The 20,542-nt window shown below is 43.8% G+C and overlaps 1 pseudogene; it reads right to left on the bottom strand.

The window, feature by feature from the left end:
• Positions 1-417: 417 nt before the first annotated feature.
• Positions 418-20,542, bottom strand: part of LOC132659067 (MYND-type zinc finger-containing chromatin reader ZMYND8-like) — an 88,977-nt pseudogene continuing 68,852 nt past the window's right edge.

Here is a 20,542-nt window from a genome sequence, read left to right on the forward strand (position 1 = left end):
TGTGACAGATGGCAGGCTGGCCATCCTTTCTCCAGCATCCAAACATTCTTTTTGTTGTTGGGTGTGTTGTGTTTTTTTTTTCTTCTTCTTCTTCTTCTTCTCTCTCTCTCTCTGTCATTTTTATAAGTTAAAGTTAATACAAATGTGAAAAGGGGAAGGTACTCTAGGCTTGATGACATTCACAAATTATGCATTTATTTACATTAAAGTAAAGGTTCCATATGGGTGGAACAGTATTCATCAAGGGTAATGCCAGACATGAGACAGTGTGGCCTGCCCTGCATACCAGGTGTAGAGGCCAAGTATGAGGGTGGCGGTCCTCCTGTCTAATGTCTTTTTGCTGGTTCCAGTTTCTCTGGTGTCTGGGTTGTTTCTCTCTGCAGGATGGGTGGCTTTTGTCCCAGCATGTCCCGACTCTCAGAAGGTGTCCAGATGGGACTCTTTTGGAATGAGGCTCTTTGAACTGGTACCAGTGTTATGCTCAGAGCAGGCTGACCCTTGCTTCTCCTCACTGCCTCTCCAACAACTGGGTTTACTGCTCCAGGAATGGTCTGGGCAGGAGGGAAGCCAAGAGGAAGGAGGGGGGTGGTTAGCATTCCTGACCATCCCTGGCCGTTCCTGCCTACCCGGTTCTACTTGGTCTGCACCTGCTCCACCAGGAAGCCACCTTCCTCTCCCGACTCCCCCCAACACACAGGGGAAAAATCCTGCCACCATTTACTGACCTGAATTTTGGGGTCTTTAAGGATTTAACAAGAGCTGGTTGGAAAAAAATAGAAGGGCATCATGCTCAGAGGAAATAAAGATTAGTGGGGAAAGGTACTGACTTATCGAGGAAGATGTTTCTTATGCAGTACTTGGTTTAGGCACCCTTGCTGCATGAGCAGATATCAAGTACCCCAGGTCCTTATTATGTTCAAACTTGGGCACTAAAAAAGGCACTGAGATTTGGCGTTCTCTTCTTACTTCTGTTAATGGAGTTTGTTTCATCATTGTATAGGCAACTTGAAAACAGACTTATACCTAAACCAGCCAAAGGAAAAGGAGGGAGGGCCACAATGGTTAAACCCAGCTGGTTTAATGGTTAAGATCTACTGGCTCCCAGTAAGGAAAAGCTAAAGGGGCCAACTGAAGGATGAAAGAACCAGAGTAAGACCTAAGGGAGCTACAAGGACATGTGCGTTGCAACAAGTTACACTGTGGATGAGTAAGATGTGACAACACTGAAGGAAGAGCCAAACGAGTTTTCCGTCCAGCTTGGAGATGGCCCAGCCTGCAGGTTCAGTGGGGTGGCTGACTCTGAGACCCATCAGCACATCACTAAGATCCCATTGTACTTTAGATCATTTACCAAGTTTAGACAGATTGGGACAAAACATTTTTTAACTTCTTGAGGTGGGATGATAATATTTGAACAAAAGAAGTTGGCTTCATTGACTATACCAAAGCCTTTGACTGTGTGGATCACAATAAACTGTGGCAAATTCTGAACGCGATGGGAATACCAGACCACCTGACCTGCCTCTTGAGAAACCTATATGTAGGTCAGGAAGCAACAGTTAGAACTGGACATGGAACAACAGACTAGTTCCAAAGAGGAAAATTAGTATGTCAAAGCTGTATATTGTCACCCTGTTTATTTAACTTCTATGCAGAGTACATCATGAGAAACCCTGGTCTGGAAGAAGCACAAGCTGGAATCAGGACTGCCAGGGGAAATATCAGTAACTGCAGATGTGCAGATGACACCACCCTTATGGCAGAACGTGAAGAGGAACTAAAAAGCCTCTTGATGAAAGTGAAAGAGGTGAGTGAAAAAGTTGGCTTAAGGCTCAACATTCAGAAAATGAAGATCATGGCATCTGGTCCCATCACTTCCTGGGAAGTAGAAGAGGAAACAGTGGAATCAGTGTCAGACTTTATTTTGGGGGGCTTCAAAATCACTGCAGATGGTGACTGGAGCCATGAAATGAAAAGACACTTTCTTCTTAGAATAAAGGTTATGACCAACCTAGATAGCATATTGAAAAATGGAGACATTACTTTGCCAACAAAGGTCCATCTAGTCAAGGGTTTGGTTTTGCCAGTGGTTATGTATGGATGTGAGAGCTGGACTATGAAGAAAGCTGAAGCAAAGAATTGATGCTTTTAAACTCTGGTGTTGGAGAAGACGCTTGAGTGTGCCTTGGACTGCAAGGGGATCCAACTAGTCCATTCTGAAGATCAGCCCTGGGATTTCTTTGGAAGGAATGATGCTAAAGCTGAAACTCCAGTACTTTGGCCACCTCATGCGAAGGGTTGACTCATTGGGAAAAGCTCTGATGCTGGGAGGGATTGGGGTCAGGAGGAGAAGGGGACGACAGACGATGAGATGGCTGGAATGCATCACTGACTCGATGGACATGAGTCTGAGTGAACTCCGGGAATTGGTAATGGACAGGGAGGCCTGGCGTGCTGCGATTCATGGGGTCACAGACAGTCGGACATGTCTGAGCCACTGAACTGAACTGAACTGAACTGACTGAACTGTGAAGCTTAGAGACAGAATCAGCAAGGGACCATCACCTAGAAGGGTGACTACTCTTATCATCACCTAGTGATAGACAGGCATGGTGATTTCCTGAGCTCTGGTTCTGGAAGAGAAGAAGCAAAGACAGTGATAAGGACCTCCCAAGTTATACATTCACTCAGGAGAGAACACTTCCTCATCACTTCCATCTGGGACCCAAAGCAGGTGTTATTGTGGAGGGCAGAGCTGGGGTCCATGGTCAAGCTCTCTTATGGTTCTTGTCCACCTCTTCTTACACATTCTTCCCTACTCATGACACCTACACTGTTAGTCCTCTGGAAGGTCAGTGATGCAGCTGGTCATCACGACACGGAAACTCTGACAAAAATGCAGTGAAGTTACATTCAGTCTCCCCAGCATTGTTGAAGGCAGAGACCAGCTGGGCAGCAGGCCTTAGCTTACTTAGCACAGAAGCCACATTCCAGAGCCAGGCTGGCCACCTGAGTAATTGAAGAGCCTGACCTCTCCCATGGACAGGACAGGGCACGCTGGCTGGTTCAGCCAGTCACTGTGGAGGACAATGGGTATTACTCCTGGATGCATCATGAAAAGAGCAAGGACAGAGCTCCTTCAAGAAGCCAGACCAGAAATTTCCTGGTTAGGGGAATTGGTGCTGGTTTGGATTTGATGCTTTCAACTAGGTGCAAGTTCTGGTTAGGATTAGGTGCTTTCACTGTCAATGGTACAGGTTTACAGGTTCAATCTATGCGTGGGGAACTAAGATCCCATGAGCTGTCTAGTCTGTTAAAAAAAAAAATGAGAGAGAGAGAAAGAAAGAAGCCAGACTATCCATCCTCACTCTCTCATTTCCTACTTCAGCTTCCAATGGCCATTAAAGACACAGCAAGGAAGAAACCAGGCACAGCCAAGACCCATCACTCAGGAGAATACACGTCCACAAAGAACAGACACATACACACAGACACTCACAAGGCGAGCTCTTTGGCTGCTGGGAAAAGTTCCCTGTTGGCTGCCATGGGGTGGGTTCATTCTTATACTTCTGGGCTGGGTAGTTTCGTTGAGGCGGGTCATCCACAGTGGTTGGGGCAGAGGTACATTGTGTGTCACACCTTTTGCTAACTGAAGAGATAGCACAGCATCCTCAGAGACTGTCAGAGAACTACAGTCTGGAAGAGAGCTCGAGTCCTTGCAACCCCACCAGCTTGCTATCCTGGTCTCCAATAGGCTACTGATCTTAGCACTGGAGAGCTGGTGGGTCAATGTTGCCATTTTCTAACTTAAGCCATTCAAATAAGACTAACGCTTTTAAAAATGCATACTAAACCATGAACAGGATCACTGGACTCTGCACAAGATTACAGGTGGAAATAAGGTCATCAGTTCAGTTCAGTCACTCAGTTATGATGTAAAAGGTGGAGCTGGGAGAAGAACATCCCAGGGAGCCTGATGACTGGGGTGGGGGACGTGTGGGAGGGAAAGACCCTGAATTGTCAGTATTAGGGAGTCCTTCAGTATTACTCTAGAGTGTGAGCTGGGCTGGAGGTCCCTTGAGCCCTGACCAGGACTATGAGCTCAAGCCTTTTCATTTTTCCCTGTTTGCACTTCACAGCCATCTGGCTGAGGGGTTGTGTCAAAGCAGACAGACCAGCTCATGTCTGACTCTCTAGGTCATTCCAGTGCACCAGCCCCGAGCACACTGCCTCAAAGCTGGAATGGTACCCAAATTTGGGGGAAGGGGTTGGAGGATTAAATAAAATGATGACATCAGTAATAAAGAGTAGTGGGTAAAGCCTGGGGTTAGGTAGGGTGTCAGTAACAGCCCCACCACCTGCTGCTGTGATGGAGACTGCTGGCTGGCTGGCTGCATTTCCCAGGTCACTAGGTAAGAAATATGCTTGGAACTACAGACAGAGGTTTGTAACACTGTATGGGAAGAAGTGATGAAAACCATCCCCAAGAAGAACTGCAAGAAGGCAAATGATGGTCTGAGAAGGCCTTTCAAATAGCTGAGTGAAGAAGAGAAGTGAAAAGCAAAGGAGAAAAGGAAAGATATATCCACGTGAATGCAGAGTTCTGAGGCATAGGAAGGAGAGAGAAGATAGCCTTCCTAAGCATTCAATGCAAAGAAATAGAGGAAAATCATAGACTGAGAAAGACTAGAGATCTCTTCAAGAAAGTTAGACATTCCAAGGGAACATTTCATGCAAGGAGGAGCACAATAAAGGACAAAAGCGGTAAGGACCTAACAGAAGCAGACAATACTAAGAAGAGGTGCCAAGAGTACACAGAAGAACTATTGATAATGACTGGGATAACCACGATGGTGTGCTCACTCAGCTAGAGCCAGACTTCCTGGATCAAGAAGTCAGTTGGGCATTAGGAACTACCACTATGAACAAAGCTAGTAGACGTGATGGGATTCTGGCTGAACTATGTCAAACCCTAAATGGTGAGGCTATGAAAGTGCTGTACTCAATACCCGGCAAACTTGGAAAACTCAGCAGTGGCCACAGTACTGAAAAAGGTCAGTTTTCATTCCTATCCCAAAGAAAAGGCATGTCAAAGAATGTTCAGACTACCAACAATTGCACTCATCTCAGACACTAGCAAAGGAATGCTCAAAGTCTCCCAAGTCTTCAACAGCAAGTGAACCAAGAACTTCTAGATGATCAAGAGGGATGTAGAAAAGGCAGAGGATCCAGAGAGTATATTGCCAACAACCGCTGGATCACAGAAGAAGCAAAGAATTCGAGAAAAACATGCAGTTCTGCTTCACAGACTATGCTAGAGCATTAGACAGTGTGGATCACAACAAACTGGAAAATGCTTAAGGAAACAACAACACCAGAACAACTTACCTGCCCCTGAGAAATCTGTATGCAGGTCAAGAATCAACGGTTAGAATCGGACGTGGAACAATGGACTGGTTCCAAATTGGAGGAAAGGAGTACGTCAAGGCTGTCTACTGTCACTTTGCTTATTTAACTTCTATGCAGAGTACATCAAAGGAAAGGTTGCATTCAATGAAACTCAAGCTGGAATCACCTCAAATATGCAGATGACACCATCATTTGTCAGAAAGCGAGGAGAAACTGGAGAGTCTGTACGGATGAAAGTCAAAGTGGATAGTGAAAAATCTGGCTTAGAACTCAACATTCAAAAAAACGAAGCTCATGGCATCCGGTCCCATCACTTCATGCTGAATAGAAAGGAACACAGTGGAAACACTGACAGACTTTACTTTCCTCAACTACAAAATCACTCCAGATGCTGAATGAGGCCATGGAATTCAAGGACATTTGCTCCTTGGAAGAAAAGCTATGACAAACCCAGGGAACACATTAAAAAGCAGAGATATTAATCTACTGACAAAGGTCCTCCAGTCAAAGCTATGGCGTTTCCCGTAGTCATGGATGGGTGTGAGAACTGGACCATAAAGAAAGCTGAAAGCCAAAAAATGGGTTGATGCTTTTGAATAGTGGTGTTGGAAAAGACTCTTGAGAGTCCCTGAATTTCCAGAAGATCAGCCAGTCAATCCTAAAGAAAATCAGTCCTGAATATTCATTGGAAGGACTGGTGCTGAAGCTCCAACAGTGTGGCTACCTGATGCGAAGAACTGATGGACTGGAAAAGATTCTAAACCTGAAAAAGACTGAAGGCAGGAAGACAAGGGGATGACACAGGATGTTGGATGGCATCACAGACTCAATGTCTACAAGGCCGAGCAAGCTAGGGGGATCTGGTGAGGAACAGGGAAGCTTGGTGTGTTGTAGTCCATGAGGTCACAAAGAGTCAGTCATGACTGAGTGACTCAACAGAACTGAATAATGCTTATGAGAACCGTCCACTATAGCTGAGTCCTGCCCCCAGCTCTATGAAGTATTCAAGGTGTTGGAACAAGTCTGATACCGCAAATCTCCAGGAAGTTCCAACAACCCCAGAAATACCTGCATATTTCAGATGTTCATATGACAACCTCAGATATGTAGATGACACGGCCCTTTGTCAGAAAGCGAGGAGGAACTGAAGAGTCTGTACTGATGAAAGTGAAAGTGGACAGTGAAAAAGCTGGCTTAGAACTCAACCTTCAAAAACTAAGCTCATGGCATCCAGTCCCATCACTTCATGCTGAATAGAAAGGCAAACAGAAATATGTCCTGAATTTCTAACTGGTGATACTGCACTTAGTCCGGCATCAGTTCAGTTCAGTTCAGTCGCTCAGTTGTGTCTGACTCTTTGCGAGCCCATGAATCACAGCACGCCAGGCCTCCCTGTCCGTCACCAACTCCTGGAGTTCACTAAGGGTCACGTCCATCGAGTCTGGTATGCTGAGGCACTAACACCATAAAAGCTCGGAGGGCAGTGGCCATATTTTTTTTTATTAAGTTTGGCAATAAGCCCCCAAGCCCTCCAGACATGTCTGAAGCAGCTCCCACCACCTCAGGAAGTCAGATCGTAGCTCAGAAATCTCCCCTTCATTCTCCTTTCCAACTTCCTCCACCATATCACCTACCTGTAGCATTTTCTGTCCCTGGCCTGGGAAAGATTCTCTGTTCTTAGAGTCTTCACTGAATTCCATGAGTGCCCATCCATTGTCCATATTTTGAGCTGCCTGCTGACTATCTGGCAACATTTGAGGAATGGAAATGAGAGGCTGAAGGCAGGCCTGCACTGAGATTAATGAAGTTCCACAGGGGGAACCTGCACTTCCTTTTAGCTAAGCTGAGTGTTGTTAGTGATTTGAATCCTATTGATCTGATCATCTGGAAGATGAGCATTTTCTCTCCGACACTGGCATTAAAGGCTTCTATATGGCTTCACTTTGGGTGTTCGTCTTCTCCAAGGCCTACTGTACCTTACTGTTACCTCCAGTGTTCTTACTTGAGCATGCCTTGGTCCCGATATGCTGCAGTAGAGGCTCTTCCAGACATGGCTAACGTGGATGGTGGAGAGGTCTTGCTAGCACAGTTTCTCAAGCTGGTAGAGGACTTGAACTCTATACTCTTTATCAATCCTGGGGATGTTCCCCTGGCATGGGTGAAGGTGTTAATGGTGAGCTTGCCTGGACCTGTGGTTTTGCTGCTCATAGTGGCCTTTGTTGGGGTTGAGGACCATGTACCTCTCCATGGGTTGGGGCCCTTCAGTCTGGAGTGGATTGTATTCCTGGCTTATTTTTTCTTTCAGATATGTAGTTAGGAAGATAGAATGGTGGCCTCTTTGGGGTCTCAGGAATCCAGAGGACTGGAGAGAAGAGTGCCGGACAGAGACAACAAACTCTGCTGTGGACAAGGTGACACCAACACGCCCACCTGGCCAACTGTGTGGGGGGCAGGCCCAGGCGGCTCCAATGGTTTGAGAGGAGTTGTGACCCTCTAGGCTGTCTCATGGCTACTGCAGCCTAGAGTCTTGGTGAGGGGAGGTTTAGGGAGGCCTAGACCTCCCTCCTTACCATGATGTCATGGTGACCATGTCATCACAACTTTGTGATTTCACTACAGCAATGGGTAGCAATGCCTTGGTCACTACCATTTGCCTCCTCGGATTTAAAAAGAGATGTATGGAAAGGATAAAAGGACAGGACTGTATCTTTTTAATGAGATCAGACTGACTTCCTGATGTGTTTATTTTCTTCTACCACTGCCTGTGAATTATGCTTATTCTAATATTTCCTAGGTCAGCTTCACCCATGAAATAGGAGTACGTTCTAGGCCAGCTGGATCTCTAAAAAGACAGTGAAAGCTCTTAGGGAGCATGAGGTATCCGTGAGGATTATCAGTTGATGGGAAAAAGAGCTCTTTAGCCTTTTCCATTCCCTAAAAATATATGTATGACAAAGCCAATACAATATTGTAAATTAATTAACCTCTGATTAAAATAAAGAAATTTTTTAAAAAAGTAAGAAAAGGATGCCTGTTTTGGAACTGACAGCTTATTTTCCAGAGAAAGTGCATGTACTGGTTTGCTAGTGTTGCCATAACAAAGTGGCCCATCCAGGTAGCTTCAATAAATGTCTTCTCCAAATCCTGGGGATCAATTCAGTAATCAGAGGGTCAGCAGATTTGTCTTTTTCTGATGTCTCTTTTGGATTCTGACTGGCCATTTTTTGCATTTGTCTTCACATAGTAATGTCTCTGTGTTGATTGTGACTGATCTCCTGCTCTTATAAAGTGCCAGCCATATTAACCCAGCTGCCTATATTGAGACCCTATTTCCAAAAGGAGTCAGAAATAAATTATGATTTATGCAGTCTGACTATACATAAAGTACAGACTGTTAGAGCCTCAAGATATACATTCTGAGAGAATACAATTTATTCCATAATATTGAGTTTCTTCTTTCCACTTGGTACTGCTGTATCTTTCTCTCTCTGTTCACCCTATGAAGTATGTCTCCACAATGCAGAAAACATCTGGTTAGAAAAAAGGATTGTCCAGGGGTAATACAGATGAAGACAAAATTCAGAATTTATAACCAATCTAGAAATCCTCTCATCAAAGACATAATGGAAGGAAAGCATTTCTATCTTGGAGTAAGTGTTAAAATATAATTTGATGCACACTCAATAAGCAAACTACTGAAAGACTGACAAGACAAAAGATATACTCTACATATGCATCCAAGAAAATCAGCTCATTACTAAATTTTCAAAATAATAAGTAGCCCTTGAGTAAGACCGGATGACAACCTTTGTCACACTTGGTCCTAAATTCACCTGGTAATTGGGGGAGCTATCAGTCTCTGCTAATTTGCTTTATACAGAAGGAAAAACTGCTCATACTTTTCTGAGTGTATGTGGTTTAGAACTGAGTCATTCTCTCAGAGAGTCTGTTACCGTCCATAGACTTGAAAGATAACTTGCTACTGTAACAAAATACCCATGCAACCAACACCTTTAGGCCAAGCAATATTGAAACACTGGAGTTAAAGCAGAGATATGCTTTGTTGCAGAGCCATGCAAGAAGATGGGTGGCTTATGCCTTTAAAAATCACAATCTACCTACAGAAACAAAAGACCTACATATAGAAAACTATAAAACACTGATGAATGACAAAAATAGATGGAGAAATAGACAGTGATCTTGGAATGGAAGGACTACTATAGTGAAAATGAATATACTACCCACAGCAATCTATAGCTTGAATGCAATCCCTATTAAGATACCAAGGGTATTTTTCAGAGAACTAGAACCAATAATTTCACAATTTGTATGGAAATCCAGAAAACCTCCAGTAGCCAAAGCAATCTTGAGAAGGAAGAATGGAACTGCAGGAATCAGCATGCCTGATTTCAGGCTATACTACAAAGCAACGGTCATCAAGACAGTACGGTACTGGCACAAAGACAAAAATATAGATCTATGGAACAAAATAGAAAGCCCAGAGAGAAATCCACACAGTTATGGACACCTTATTTTTGACAAAGGAGGCAAAAATGTACAATGGAGGGAAGACCATGTCCTCAAAAATTGATGCTGGGAAAACTGGTCAACCACTCATAAAAGAATGAAACTAGAACACTTTCCAACACCGTGCACAAAAAATAAACTCAAAATGGATCGAAGCTCTAAATGTAAGACCACAAATTATAACACTCCTATATGAAAACATAGGCAAAACATTCTCTGATGTCAGTCACAGAAGGATCCTTTATGACCCACCTTCCAGAATAATGGGAATAAAGGAAAACTTAAAAAAAGGGGGTGGGGATCTAATTAATATTAAAAGCTTTTGGACAACAAAGGTAACTATAAGCAAAGTGAAAAGACAGCATTCAGATTAGGAGAAAAATAATAGCAAATGAAGCAACAGACAAAGAATTAGTCTCAAGACTATGCAAACAACATCTGCAGTTAAAAGTAGGCTACCCAAGAAAAAATCAGCCAAAGAACTAAACAGACATTTCTCCAAAAAGACATTACCTTTGGCTAACAAACACTTGGAAAGGTGATCAATATCACTCATTATCAGAGAAATGCAAATCAAAACCACAATGAGGTACCATCTATTTATTGTCACAAACACCTATTTATTTTGTATTACCAAAAATCTGTTTATTACTACAATGAGGTACCATCTGTTTATTGTCTACAAACAATAAATGCTGGAAAAGGTGTGGAGAAAAAGGAACCCTCTCAGTGTGAATTCAAACTAGTACAGCCACAATGAGGAACTGTTGGGAGCCAGCACAGGAGATCCCCCCATGACAAGATCATGCGGAGACACCTGACTGGGCAAGGCGAGTTAGGTCTCAAGGGGTTCTCTTCCTGAGCATCTACCCTGAAACAAAATCTGTCTGTTTACTGTCTGTTATACTATACTCTTCTGACATTACAGGGGGCTATCCCTGACCTCCTTTCTCTGGAAAAAGTTAACTTAGAGCTTCAACTGGTCTCCTGCATATGAAAGGAGTGTCTCAGCTCAAATCCCTCTGATGGCTCTCTAAATTGCATGACAGTTAGAGACTTTTATAACTTGTGATTGTTTACAGCCCCCCAACTGCGAGAGGCACGAAGCTTAAAACATCTTAAAGATATAGAGTCTTTTCTAAAGAGCTAAAAATGATATTGATGATGGGTTTCACTGCTGAGTCAATGATTGCTTCCAGGCCTCCATATTCTTTATCTTTTAGCTACCTGGAGGATATTAATCAATGTAATTGGGATATAGAAAAAGGAATATAGTAGTTTTGATGTTAGCAACACTAGACTTTTGAGTTAGTGAACTTTCTCTTTATTATAAATCACTGTACTCCTCTTTCCTTGTTATAAATTGTTGTGTCCTTGCTATGTAAGAATGTAACCTTAATTAGTGCTTTCTGAGAGTGGCACAAGACTTTGGGAAGAACAACCCTTTTAAGGCAAATAAGTTTTCTGGCTGACGGACCCTTATCAGAAAAGGGCCATAAAATGCTAAAGGCCTCCTGGCCAGAAGATTATGTAAATCACCTAAGACTTGTGCATACAGATAGGTATGCAGAGAGAAAGCCTGATCTCAAGAAGAGTCAGGGCTGCTGATGCTGCATAGCTTTGCATTATCTATTGATCTCTATGTACAACCAAAAGTATAAAAAGTTTTCTGGACAATAAAGGATGGGCCAGTTCCTGGAAAGACTGGTTCCCCCATGTCTTCTTTTCTTTCTTACCCTATTTTCTGGCTGATTCCCATCTGGAGCATAGAGGCTAGCCATGTCTATAAATTTGCCCAGGTTTCTAAGACCCACTCGAGAGGAAGCACAAGGTACGGCACCCTCCGCTATTCAAGCGGGTGCCTGTGGCCCTATGTAGACCGTTCAAGTCCCTTGTCTTGGGGCTTTATGTAAACCAAGGAATACAGCCTCTTTCCTCCTCTAAATTTCCCACTACAATATTCTTTCCTAATCTCTCTATATTTCTAATTAAATAGTCCTTTCCCAGACGCCGACTCTGTCCCCACTTCAAATTCACTGGATCCACTGGGGCTGGACCCCAGCAGGGAACAACATAAAGATTCCTTAAAAAATTTGGAAATAGAATTGCCATATGATCCAGCAACCCCTCTGCTGGGCATACACACCGAGGAAACCAGAATTACAAGACATGTGTTCCCCAGTGTTCATCCCAGCAGTGTTTACAATAGATAGGACATGGAGGCAACCTAGATGTCCATCGGCTGGTGAATGGACATGAAAGTTGTGGTACATATAGACAGTGGAATATTACTCACCTATTAAAAAGAATGCATTTGAATAAGTTCTAATGAGGAGGATGAAACTGGAGCTTATTATGCCAAGCAAAGTATGTTAGAAAGAAAAATTAATGTATATATGTGGAATTTAGAAAGATAGTAACAATGACCCTATATGCGAGACAGCAAAAGAGAAGCAGATGTAACAAGCAGACTTTGGGTGGGACTCTGTGGGAGAAGGCAAGGGTAAGATGCTTTAAGAGAATAGCATTGAAAGATGTATATTATTGTATATGAAACAGATTGCCAGTCCAGGTTCCATGCATGAGACACGGTGCTCAGGGCTGGTGCACGGGAATGACCCTGAGGGATGAAATGGGGAGGGAGGTGGGAGGGAGGGTCAGGATGGGGAACGCATGTACACCCATGGCTGATTCATGTGATCCTATGGCAAAAATCACCACAATAATGTAAAGTAATTAACCTCCAATTAAAATAAAAAATTTTAAGAAGTAAAAAATAAAAAAGAAAGATTAGAAAATATTTTAACAGAGCGATAATAAACATACAGATGGTCAGAATTCATGAGATGCATGTCTATAAGTGCTTATAATTTTAAATGCTTGTATTAAAAAAGAATGCAAGCCTAAGCCAATGGTGTGGCGGGGGGCGGGGGGTCGGGAATCACAAACTCCTCCAAAGCTTTCAGCAAAGCCATATATAGGAAACGTGAGGGAGGGGTTGTGATTAGCTGTTGCAAACTCGTTGCTGTCAGATATTGTTTTCTGGAGGTAAGGTGGTGGTCAGCCAACTGTGTTCCTGTAATCCTCTGGAGGAGGAAATGGCAACCCAGTATGGTATTCTTACCTGGAGTATCCCTGGGAGCCTGGTGGGCTGCCATCTAAGGGGTCTCACAGAGTCGGACACGACTGACGTGACTTAGCAGTAGCAGCAATCCTCAAGTGAAACAAATATTATTCCCTATTCCCTGAAAGGAGATTCCCAAGATTGACTGTCACCCTCCAAGGTCCTGGTTGTGAGGAGGGGGTCCCTGTGTAGCCTGATTATCCTGTCTGGGAGCATTCATCGTTCATCCAGGCTTGTTACTTCCAGAAGTGCCGAGTCCCAGCTGGAAGAGGCAGTTCTCAGTTTTCTGTGCCCGTCTCTTGCCAGGTCCCCCATACCCTGCCCAGCCACCTTCAATGAGGGAGCCAGGTACCCAGCATGAAGCTGGCTCTCAGCCTCCTCAGTCTACCCAAATGGGGAGCTGGATCCTGTACACTGTGACCCATGGAGACTGCCACAACTGTTTGGACATGGAGGTGGGGATGGGACACATTGGCCATTGCTTTGAAACCTGGGCCAGGTCAGTGAGTGGCTTCAGCAAGGGATCCGGGACTCTGTAAGACACAGCCTGTCCCCAAGGTTGCCCAAGCTCCACAGTTTATTACCCAGCCCAAGGCCTAAAGGCCTAGAGGGCTCTGCAGGAAGTCCGTAATATACCTTTCCATACATTCTGCTGAGAGGCTTTCTGTTGGTGGTGTTGAGTTTTCTAACTTCCCTAATGGTCTTGGGCTGAGGCCTGCAGCTCCATTTTTCATCCTGCCTCTATTACAATACCTTCCTTGGTGAGCTTATTGAACCTGTGAGTCAAAGTTGGTAACTTGGGCCATCATGGGCCATTTCCACTAGACTGATGACCAAATTCTACTTGTGTCTATAACATAGGGATTTCAACTTAACAATGTCATGTGATGTAAAAACTTTCATCTTCCTCTAACTGAAGTATTTAACTTAACATAATGTCCCCAAGGACATCTATTGCAAACAGGGCTAAAATTTATTTATTCACTGCTGGAATTATAGTTGACATGTAATGTATTTCCAACAATTATTTTTGGACTATAATCATATTACAGTGTTGCTTTAGATTCTGATGTATGTATGTCAAAGTGAATCAATTTTAAGTGTACATACATCCCATCAGTTTTGGATTTCCTTCCGATTTAGGTCACCACAGAGCAAAGTCAAATCCCGTTGTTCTTTTACTTTTCTCAAAACTTAGTTTAGTTTAGTTTAGTTTTGTTTTGTTTTGTTTTAACTGGGAGTTAATTCCTATACAATATTGTAATGGCTTCTGCCATGCATCAACATTAATAAGCCAAAAGTATATAGTGGTTCCACCCATCCTGGAACCACTCCCATATCCCTTCCTATGCTATTCTTCTGGGTTGTTCCAGAGCACTTGCTTTACATGCACTGCTTTGTGCAGATGAAAACCTGAAAGATGATTTTTCTCTTTTTCCATGTGAGAATATGGGTGCAGATGTTTCTACCTAAAACTGGAAACCTGTATTTCATGTTTGAAAAACTACTGGTATAATTTCCTTTATCATATATGAAATCTTGTCTGTTTCACATAGGGATATCTCTGCACACGTCTTGCTACATGATGGGGACTCCTATATAGTTCAGATATGAAAATTTGAGCATACACTTCCCTGCTTGAATTCTGAAATTGTATTCATTTCCTATATGAAAATCTCAATGCTATTTTACTGACATGAAGTATGTAATTAAGATCTGGGGAACCAATGTGGAATTGGAATTATCTCTTTTTCATAAATGAAATTCTGGACACCACTGTTTCTTTATGAAATACTTAATTCCCTATTTCTCACATATAAAACAAGGACTGTCCACTGTGATATATGGAGTTCTCTATATTGTCTGTATCAAAATCTAGGCATTATTCTCCTTCATGAAAGTCGGACTTCTCTATATTTCACATCTGAAATCAGAATGAACATTTTCCTGTGAGAAATAAAGACATCTATGTATTTCAGGTGAACCACTGTGTCTTCAGTCGCTGAAACACCTGTTTGCATTTGTGTCTCTGTGCATTACATGCATGTGTGCACACGTGTGTACTTGTGTCATCTGTTTGTGTGTGTGTGTGTGTGTGTGTGTGTCTGGGAGAAGCTCTGTTCCTGTGGGAAGTGAATCCCCATGTGCACAACCGTAGCCACTCAGGAGTCTGCTGTAAGCCTCAGGCCAGGGCGGATGGGTGGAGGGTGGGGTTGGAAAGGACAAGAGCTCACACCGTAGGGTAGTTTGGCATGGGGCTGCGGTGGGGGGCCCAGACAGCAAACCGAGGAAAGTGCTTTGCTTCTTGCTCAGAGCATGGCTGCATTCCTGACACTGCTCAAGCCTAAGGCACAACTTTAGGGATGGACTCTGCAAAAGGTGCACATCTGTGAGGCTGGGGTAAGCTTACCCCTCCCCCACCCCTCCCCCCAAATCCCACCCCTGTCCGTGGCTTGCACTTTGGATCCAAGGTGAGCACCTCTGTAACTGAGGTAACCAGGAACTCTGTGTCAGCTGTGTGGATCGCTGAGTACATGGCATCACCGGCTGCCCCAGAGGCAATTCCAAAACACTTGAGGTGTGACCGCACCTAATAGTTGAACACTTCCTGTTCTGAAACTCAGAGACTTGATAAAAATTCTCCTTTTATTCAAAATGAAAGGATAGATATACTAAATAAGAGACATAAGCCCAAGGCTTGGATTTTATTTCTTTAGCCACACTGACTCTTCAGCGGGGTTGGTTTAAAAAGCCACATGTAAGAACAATCAGTCTGTGGACACCCGAGAGCTATAGTCAGCAGGCCTGGTGTGAATTCACAAGTGAGCTCAAAGCCAGGTCAAGAGGGTATTCTAGATCCAGGCTGCTACCATTCAAATGCCAATTAGACATCCACAGATTCTGTGACCCTGGACAAGCTGTTTCACCTGGCCAGATCTCAGTGTGCTCATCTATAAAATGGGTGTGAGGATGTCCCTGGAAGTCCAGTCGCTGAGACCTTGCCTTCCAATGTGGGGGGGTACAGCTTTGATTCCCTAGCCAGGGAGATAAGATTCCACACGCCTTGTAGTAAAAAACCCAAAACATTTTCAAAGAAGGGAAATAAAGAAATAGTACAACAAACTCAAAAAAGAGTTTAAAAATTGTACACATTTTTTTAAAAGTTACTGATGAGAAGCCCAAGGAGACATGAGGCAGCAACCTGCTTTCATTCTACAACTATGTAGCAATTACTGTTCTAGGTCCCAGCAGGGATCAGAAGGGACTCCCCAGAGACCTGCAATTCTGGTGGGGCTTTTGAGTCCCTCAGCTCTACGATATGAACTGCATATCACTCCAGAGCATGCTCATCTGACAGCAAGGAGATCTGCAACTTTACTTGCCCGGACTCAACGGTGAGCAAAAAAGCACTTGGCAAATTAAGAGAGAAGTAGAGAGGAAGGCTGGGGTGTGGGCAGATGGGACACATTGGGAATCTGAGATTAGCAGAGGCAAACTATTATACATAGAATAAACAACAAGCCCCTCTTTAATAGCACAGGGAACTACAATCAATATCCTGTGATATACCATAATGGAAAGGAATATGAAAAACTATGTGTGTATATAACTGAATCATTTCCTTTATAGCAGAAATTAATATATTGTATACCACTTATACTTCAATAAAATAAATTTTAAAAGACAGAAGACAGAAACTAAATGGAGAGTTTTCCCACAAGTGAACACAGAGCAGGCAAGGCTGCCTGCCCCATCCCTAACAAGGACCATGCCATGAGGACAGGCGAGTCAGGGAGGGACTCCACCACTTCCTGGTCCCCTTTAATTCCTGGAAAGATCCAAGGCTGGCCCTCCACTATCCCGCCACTGACACTCACCTGGCTAGTGTATTTGGTAGTGTCTGCAGCCACATCAGAGGAAGCAGTGGTGATGGGCAGGACTGAATGAAGATGCAAGGGTGCTCGTGGACCCTGAGCTGGTGACGAAGGGTGACGACTAGGAGCTGGTCACCAGGGTGATGGTGGAGGTGGATGGGTTCTGTGTGATCCCTTTCTGCTGGACAGGTGTGAAAGCAAATGGTTCTTGGTCACCCACTGCCTGAGGAAGGCTGTCCCAGTTCGAAGCTGTGGTGGGAGCAGGGGCCAATCCACACTCTCAAGTTTCCCTGCTTTCAACAGACAATGATTCTCCCATTGGCCAAACTTGAGCATAGTTCCAAGGAGCCCTTTCTCAGCAAGGCCTCCATGTAGGTCTTTAAGGACTAATACAGTTTCCAGCAGCTCAAGGCTAGGATGACCCACACCTGTTTAAAGTCCCACCTAAGAAAACTCAAGGCTGCCAATAGAATTGCCTATTTACTCCCATCAATACCTAAGGATAGGGCCCTTTGCCCTGTCTCTATGAGAGGGCAGAAGCTACCTTTAAGAGGTAACTGAGTTAGCAACCTCAGATATTTCACATGAACCAACACCCCCTTCCCACTTTGTGTAAAATTGTCGTTTTCTGACTCTATAGAATTCCCATGATTCCCCCTCCGTATTCCCTAATCTTGTAAAACCCCAGTCCCCTATGTACACATTGAAATTGACTTCAGCTCATGCTGGACGTTTTGCCCTTTTGCAATAGTAAATAGCAGATTAAAATATATCCTAACTACTTGAACTAGTTCTGGCCCGTTTTGGTTATCTTTAACAGGACAATCTGGGAATTATGAACCATACCAACAATGAGCTCCTTTTTGCCAGCTCCCAAGTTCCCCTGGAAGCTCATTATACTTAAGGGCTGTGATTCAGCAGCCTGGAACTCCCCATTCTAGCCTGAAAGATCCCAGACGTGGTTCTGCCACAGCAACGCTTCAGACAGTAGGATCAATCCGGTTGTACTCCCATACTCTATGTTCAATCCTGTGGTCTTCCTCCACCCCAATCTTTGAAGAGTTTCACTGGGGGCCAGTTCCATATCTGGCTAATCTTTCACTTCACAACCTGCTGCAACTGTTTCCAGTTCTCCTCCCGATAGTGCACTCAGTATGTGAGAGTGAGCCCAGTAATGAAGAATCTCAGTGCCGGTTTCCCCATGAAACAAGACCAGTATCAATCCTCATGAGAGCCAGGCAAACTAGTCCCCATCAGATGAGCACTTTGTTCGGTTTACATCAGCCCTGAAAGAGACTCCTTCTGGGAGCTGTCATTCTGCACTTTGGCAGTGGTTTGATGCTTGCTCTTCTTGCGTTGGCTGGTGGGTGCTAATCCCTAGTTATTAAGGTATCCTTTACCATCCACTTCTCATACTGTACTCTTTCAAAAATTATGCCTCATGGTTCACGGACATGCACAAGGAAACTTACACAAAGGTATTCATTGCAGGGCTGGTTACAACTGGTAAAAACTGGAAGCAGCCTGAATGTCTATCTGTAGGCGAATTCTTTATTAAATAAACTGTGGGATATTGTACACCAGTGCAAAGGAAAAAGGGAGAGATATAAGCACTAACATGGATTGACCTCCAAAACATGCTGAAAGGTGGGGGGAGAAAAAGGCAAGCAATTTACCATTTTGATGTTTCAAATAGAAAAAAAAAATAACCTGTATGAAGTCATATATATATATGTAGATAAATATATATGCATATATGAATTAGAAAAAGACCTTATGGTTAACAATACTTTTGAGAAAGAGTGGAGTATGAAATAGAAAGTCAATAAAGACAACAGATTTTTGTTGTCTAGACATCCATTTCAGCCCGTTCTAAGAAGATGTGTACATACTGTTTATAAAAAGAACAGGAAAAAAGAAAAGTTCAAAACAAAGCTGGAAAATAATTTTTAAAAATAATACCAAATGATACGTGTCAGGCCTCCAGGATACAGTGGGCGGGCAACCACAGGAACTAAAGAAAGAAACCAAGAACGATTTTTCTCCTGTCCATGTGGCAAAGAAGGACCGGGTGCCGTGGAGAACAGAGCGGGGAGGCTCGGTACCTTTCACAGCCTGTCTGTTCTGATATCTCGTCCCCTGGGAAGACTGAGGCTGCTGCTGGCTCTCCTGCTGCTGCTGCAGACACTGCATCTTCTGCATGTGCCACTCTCAGGAGGGTGTTTGAAACTTCCCTGCTGAGTTAAACACACCCTGCTAGGAGGGCGTTTGAAACTTCCCTGATGAGTTCCACACAATCTGTCGCATGGCCAGGGCAGTCTCCTTCGGCAAAAGCGGCCTCTGCTTTTTCACTGGGTTTCCTATGGTGCTGGTGGTAGTGATGGCTGCTGTGCAGGTGGTGACGGTGGTGGCTGTGACCCCAGCCCTGGGACTTTGGGAGGATGAACGGTTGAGGACCGGCATTTCAGCGGGAGACTGGCTGCCCGCTGTTATGGATGGTGGAACTTTACCTACAACTGAAGCCAACACATGAAAAAAAAAAAAAAAACAACCAGAAATTAGACGAGACTCAGGCTGACCTGCAGGGTCTCCAGGCCAGTGAGTTCTAGGTCACCATCCCAGGATACCATGCCAAGGACCTCCCTGATAATTAGCACATTCTCTTTATATATGTAGGCCAATTCTGCAGCATGTTCTAGCTTAAAACATCAGCCTCCTTGGGTTACATGCTTCCTCACATTTGAGATACTTACCAAGCCTCTGGGTGACTGAGGCCAACATGACCCAGTCCCTGGCCTGGAGGTTCCCACCTGCTAGTCGATGAACCAGTGGATGAACAGAATCTTGCAAGTACCTTGTTTTACAAAGTTAGAGTTCACTAAGCAATTTGAGAAAGACTTAGCCAAAGTCCATCTGGACATTAACAGGAACACTTTCTTTGGCCAGGAAACCTACAGGAATGAGACAGCCTCCCAAAGGCCAAAGCACTGAATAACAATGAATCACCAAGAATGGAGAGTATTGTGTTTCATCTCTTCTAATTCCTTCCAGAATAGTCTCAGCATGGCCTGGCACCTTGACACATAACACTCAAGGGAACTCCACACCAAGGATAGAACCATCCCCAGCACAATGGTATTTATGGAGAATTTACAAGCATTGTTTCTCTTTTGACTGCAGTTATCTATCGTGCATCTTTTATGCAGAGCACAAAATACAGTTTTACCTAATGTCTTGTGGTCAAGTTTAATTCCAAAATTGAAATCAATTTTTCTTTAAAGAGCTGCTGCTTCAGATAAAGCATATATTAAGGCAGTAATTGTACTATCAGGTTGGGAATGAGAAAAAAAAATTGAATACAAGTGACTAGAGTTTGAATAACCCTGCCTTTCGGAATGTATCTACCTGAAGGAACTGGTCTACGAGTGTGGATGGCAGGATTTCAACAGACAGCAGGGTAAATTTGGAGGAGAACAGTTTTAGTCAAGACATGCCCAGGAATAAGCACAATTTTGGTGAGTGAGGGCAGGAAGTGAGAAGCACTGGCTGGAATGCAGATTAGAGCCAGAAATGCTGAGCAGTGGAGAGGGGGTGGCCACATGAGGAT

Source organism: Ovis aries, chromosome Y, assembly GCF_016772045.2.
Source record: "Ovis aries strain OAR_USU_Benz2616 breed Rambouillet chromosome Y, ARS-UI_Ramb_v3.0, whole genome shotgun sequence".
NCBI lineage: Eukaryota > Metazoa > Chordata > Mammalia > Artiodactyla > Bovidae > Ovis > Ovis aries.